The sequence below is a fragment of the Salmo trutta genome, chromosome 35 (genome assembly GCF_901001165.1).
Source record: "Salmo trutta chromosome 35, fSalTru1.1, whole genome shotgun sequence".
Classification (NCBI taxonomy): domain Eukaryota; kingdom Metazoa; phylum Chordata; class Actinopteri; order Salmoniformes; family Salmonidae; genus Salmo; species Salmo trutta.
The window spans coordinates 19864476-19870451 of record NC_042991.1 but is presented as its reverse complement, the minus strand read 5'-3'; the positions used below and the strand labels follow the sequence as shown (position 1 = coordinate 19870451).

Here is a 5976-nt window from a genome sequence, read left to right as displayed (position 1 = left end):
TTGTCCAAAACGAATCCATTCATTCACTAAAACTGCATTACCATTATGCTTTATGTTTTTTTTCACCCAACAATCAGGCCCACAAACACTAGTCTCTTTGTGGCCCTGTGGTTTTTCACAATACACAGGGTAATGGCCCTTGTCGTGCTGCTGGTCCAGTTTTTGCATTTCTGCCTGCGGCTATGGAACCCTGACCTCTTCAACAGTTGTGCTACCTTGTCCCAGAACTGCGGTTTCCACCCCCCCACCCCTCTCTCTACTGCACATACTGTCTCGACCTCTAAATGCTCGGCTATGGAAAGCCAACTGACATTTACTCATGAGGTGCTGATCTGTTGCACCCTCTATAACCGCCATGATTATTATTTGACCCTGTTGGTCATCTATGAATTTTTGAACATCTTGAAGAACGATCTGGCTTTAATGGCCATGTACTATATTCTCCACCCGGCACAGCCAGAAGAGGACTGGCCACCCCTCAGAGCCTGGTTCCTCTCAAGGTTTTTTCCTAGGTTCCTGCCTTTCTAGTTGAGTTTTTCCTAGCCACTGTGCTTCTACATCTGCATTGTTTGCTCTTTGGGTTTCAGGCTGAGTTTCTGTTTAAGCACGTTGCGACAACTGCTGATGTAAATAAGGCTTTATGAATACATGTGATTGATATTGGATTTCTGTAAAATTCATAGTTTATTGTACTGATGGCAGTATTTCTCAATTCTACAGCAAGTAGGAGATTAATATGATGTAAAGTTGTTAAAAACAAGTACTTTTCCTGCATATTGTCATGTTTGTGTTCTGATCATTTCCTCTCTTCTCCAGTCCTTCTATACTGCAGCAGAAGGCTCTCCCTGCTGGCTGTGTGTGTGGGTCTGCTATTGGAGACGTGCATAGCCCAGGCATTTCAGACACTTCCATGGAGCATACAGGACATCCTGCCGTTCCAGTGACCTGTTTCAGGCCGGTCCTAAAGAACACACTGTTACAATGGCGCCTATTATACCCGGGACCAGAGAGCGGTGAGGGGAAACTATCAGTGCTGTGTGGAGTGTGCCTAGTCATATAGTCAAGCACTGACAAAAACCTCTCTGTTGGTATTGGAGTTAATAAGGATACTGGGCATTCCTGAGGCTATTTGTGAAATACCTACCACCTTAGAAAGGACATATTGAACATATTCTTTATTCTGTGCAATACCAAAAACCACAGGCTGTGTATAAGCAACAAATATTTTGATATGGAACAGATGTAAGATTGGTGTGTGTGTCACAGAGAGAGAGAGAGAGAGAGAGAGGGAGAACTTGCAGTGAGTAATTATACGTATTGCCTTGAATGCTTTATTTCATTGAAGCTGTACAGGAAAAGAGAGCAATACTCTCTTGGTGATGCAGCCTATATGAGTATAGGAGCTGTGGAATAATAAGCATTTGACACACATGTTCACAGAGGGTGGCTTTACAGTATCTTCAGAAAGTATTCACACCCCTTGACTTTTTCCACATTTTCTTGTGTTACAGCCTGAATTTAAAATAGATTCAATTAAGATGTTTTTGTCACTGACCTACACATAATACCTCATAATGTCAAAGTGGAATTCGTAAAAAATGAAAATCGGAATATCTAGAGTTAGTAAGTATTTAACCACTTTGTTATGGCAAGCCAAGATAAGTTCAGGACTCTGTGTTCAATAATAGTGTTAAACATGATTTTTGAATGACTACCTCATCTCTGTACCCCACACATACAATTATCTATAAGGTCCTTCAGTCGAGCAGAGAATTTCAAGCACAGATTCAACAACAAAGACCAGGGAGGTTTTCCAAAAGAAGGGCACCTATTGGTAGATGGGAAAAATTTTCAAAAGCACACATTGAATATCTCTTTGAGCATGGTGAAGTTATTAATTACACTTTTGATAGTGTATCAATGCACCCAGTCACTACAAAGATACAGGCGTCCTTCCTAACTCAGTTGCCGGAGAGAAAGAAAACCGCTCAGGGATTTCACCATGATGCCAATGGTGACTTTAAAACTGTTACAGAGTTTAATGGCTGTGATAGGAGGAAACTGAGGATGGATCAACAAAATCGTAGTTACTCCACAAAACTAACTTAATTGACAGAGTGAAAAAAAGGAAGCCTGTACAGAATACAAATATTCCAAGACATGCATCCTGTTTGCAACAAGGCATTAAAGTAATACTGCAAAAAATGTGGCAAAGCAATTCACTTTTTGTCCAGAATACAAAGTGTTATGTTTGGGACAAATCCAATACAGAGTACCACTCTCCGTATTTTCAAGCATAGTGGTGGCTGCATCAGGTTATGGGTATGCTTGTAATTGTTAAGGATTGGGGAGTTTTTCAGTATAAAAATAAATGGAATGGAGCTAAGCACAGGCAAATCTTAGAGGAAAACCTGGTTCAGTCTGCGTTCCACCAGACACTCGGAGATAAATGTACCTTTCAGCAGGACAATAACCTAAAACAAATGGCCAAAACTATACTGGAATAGCTTACCAAGAAGACAGTGAATGTTCCTGAGTGGCCAAGTTACAGTTTTGACTTAAATCTGCTTGAAAATCTATGACGACCTGAGAATGGTTGTGCTTCTGCAGAGTATTGATTCAGGGGTTTGAATACTTATGTAAATTACATATTTCTGTATTTCACTTTCAATAAATTAGCAAACATTTCTAAAAACTTGTTTTCAGTTTGTCATTATGGGGTATTCTGTGTAAATGGCTGAAAAACAAAATACCGGCTGTAACACAACAAAATATGGAAGAAGTCAAGGGGTATACTTTCCGAAGGCAATGTATGTGCTAAGGCCCCTTGAGACATTATGGTTAAGTAGTGCATACACAGACATACTGTATGAGCCTTTATATTTTTTCTGACCAAAGCCAGTTGCTTTGTTGGTATTTCTTAACTGTATGAAGCACACTAATGTCCTCCGAAAATGCTATTATTGTATGCAGACAGAGCCTGAAGTCAGTGTGAATAAAATCATATTTTTGATTACTCACTGTTTTGTCCTTAGAGATTTTTCGAACTGGTCTTATTTTTTGTTTCTCCTTTTTGTACAGTGATAAAATGTTGTCATTCCTACCATAACTCGGTTCACATTGTGCTCACAAGTTGTAACAAGCCTTTACATCGTTGAGTGAACTATGCTTTGAAATGTTTTGTTTGGTATCCTTACACGGATACCTCAAGTGGATCTGAGCATCTGTCCGTGAATGGTCCAGGATGACAAATAGTCATTGTTTTTAGACTGCTTGCCTTGCAAGCACGTGGAATAAGGAGAGAAAATAGTAAGAGGAGTATCTTGAATGAATAGTGAGTATCGGTACCTTATCCAAACAACAAGGCATGTCAAGTGGATGGAAATGTAAACAACAATGCTAGAACAGAGATTAAACACCACATGTTCCTCGGACACATACTGTACGCTAATGTATCAAGTAAATTGGCGATGTGTATTCTAAAGAGCAGTGGCGGTCACTTACGGCAAATGTGTAATCTCAAATAAATCATCTCTAATGCCTGACGTGCTGACCCAGCCCGGTGCCTTCAAACAGGGGGAACGTGTTATGAAAGGCCTCAGGTGGTCGCGGGTAATTGTAGATCCATGTTTTGAAAGACATTCCACTGCTTGTGAAATCAAACTGGTTTCAACCCCTGTTGTAAGCCTTGAAGCACACATGCTAAACGTCCCCAGCTCAGAGTTGGTAATGGAGAAAGGCTGAAAGTGTTCCAGCAAGCGTGTAGTGAGTGCAGCATTATTCAACCTGGTGTAGCGGTAGATCATGAGTCTGGATAATCAGTTTAGTATAACAAGAATCACATCAGAGGCATTAGAATGTTGAGACCAGTGCATGAATGTACTGTTCAAGGGAAACAACATTTGAGTCATTGGGACAAAAGATGTCATGAAGAATAGAGAATTTGTGGTTGTAATTCTCTCTCAGTGAAGGAGATGAAGAAGAGCTCAGTGTAAGCTCATGAGGATAGTGCCAGCCAGGTCCAGGGCGCAGAGAGTAAAAGTCAGACAGGATCACTGAAGGAGAGCTGACTGTTCTGTGCCAAAGCTGGGCTGTAAGCTCTCAATCAGCTTTTCGAAACCCTCTGGACAAGTTAACCAAGGTTTCAGACAGCACATCTGTTGTCACAATAAAGGTCATATGTGCTTCTAATCACACCATATTTGATTGCCAGTAATACAAGTGTTCATCAACAATTTTTGGATGTTTTTAGTTTTGTGTTCATCATATTTCTGAATAAAACCAAACTTCAAGGATACATCTGAAAACTCCTGAGCTGTATTAGTTTTCTGGTGTTAGTAGAACCAAGGGAATTTATTGGTGTTCTTTCCCATTAATTGCTAAAGCTTTGTGGTGAGCAGTGTGTTTGTGGTCTGTGAATGTTGGCACAGCCCAGTTGAACATAGCCCATTGCTTGTGTTGTAAACTGTCCCATCCCAGCGGCAGAATTACACATACCTTGGATTTGCTTTCAATCAAGATTATGTTAATCTACCACAATCTCTTAAACAGGTGCTCAGCCCAGTACAGAGGCATGTTCACTACAGGCTGCATTCCAAAAGGCAGTGGTGTAAAGTACTTAAGTAAAAATACTTGAAAGTACTACTTAAGTAGTTTTTTTGGGTGTCTGTACTTTACTATTTATATTTTTGACAACTTTTACTTTCACTTCACTACATTCCTAAAGAAAATTATGTACTTTCTACTCCATACATTTTCCCTGAAACCCAAAATACTTGATACATTTTGAATGCTTAGCAGGACAGGAAAATTGTTTAATTCACACACTTATCAAGAGAACATTCCTGGTCATCCCTACTGCCTCTGATCTGACGGACTCACTAAACAAAAATGCTTAGTTTGTAAATGATGTCTGAGTGTTGGAGCGTGCCCCTGGCTATCCGTAACTTAAAAAAATAAGAAATGGTGCCTTCTGGTTTGCTTAATATAAGGAATTTGAAATGATTTATACTTTTACTTTTGATACTTAAGTATATTTGAGCAATTACATTTACTTTTGATACTTAAGTATATTTAAAACCAAATACTTTTAAACTTTTACTCAAGTAGGATTTTACTGGGTGACTTTCAATTTTACTTGAGACATTATCAATTAGGGTATCTTTACTTTTACTCAAGTAGGAAAATTGGGTACTTTTTCCACCACTGCCAAAAGGGCACTTGACGCTAGTCAATATTTACCCCCACTTCTCCTTTGAATACAAGTAGCTCATATTGTACTCTAAGGGACACGCTGGTGTATGAAGTTTGAGTGTGTGAAAAGGGGATTCATTCAGATCTGCCTTAATTTTACCTGCCCAGCTGGGTTGGTTGCTATATAACGATGGTTGACCGTTGCTGTCTGTCTGTGACAAGATACAGTAACAGGGTAACTATCTGAGGGTCCACCAGTGTTGATCACATGATTTGTCTACGGAGCCTTGACCTGATAAGAAAACACTTACATAGCCATATTGTGCAATAGTTCTCTACTTAACCTAAACTGCAAATTCCAGAAGCTTTGCTTCTCAGTTGTCAGTATGAGATAATAAAAATGTTACCTTCAGCTGTACATATAAACTCATCAAAAAAAGAAATGTCCTCTCACTGTCAACTGCGTTTATTTTCAGCAAACTTAACATGTGTAATATATTTGTATGAACATAACAAGATTCAACAACTGAGACATAAACTGAACAAGTTCCACAGACATGTGACTAACAAAAATGGAATAATGTGTCCCTGAACAAAGGGGGGGTCAAAATCAAAAGTAACAGTCAGTATCTGGTGTGGACACCAGCTGCATTAAGTACTGCAGTGCATCTCCTCCTCATGGACTGCACCAGATTTGCCAGTTCTTGCTGTGAGATGTTACCCCACTCTTCCACCAAGGCACCTGCAAGTTCCCGGGCATTTCTGGGGGGAATGGCCCTAGCC

The 5976-nt window shown here is 39.8% G+C and overlaps 1 long non-coding RNA gene across 1 annotated transcript; it reads left to right on the top strand.

The window, feature by feature from the left end:
- The first annotated feature begins 489 nt into the window (after window positions 1–489).
- LOC115174816 (uncharacterized) lies at window positions 490–1431 on the top strand. Its single transcript, XR_003871844.1, has 2 exons — window positions 490–527; window positions 817–1431. It is a non-coding gene; the product is annotated as an uncharacterized LOC115174816 (long non-coding RNA).
- The last annotated feature ends 4545 nt before the right edge of the window (window positions 1432–5976 follow it).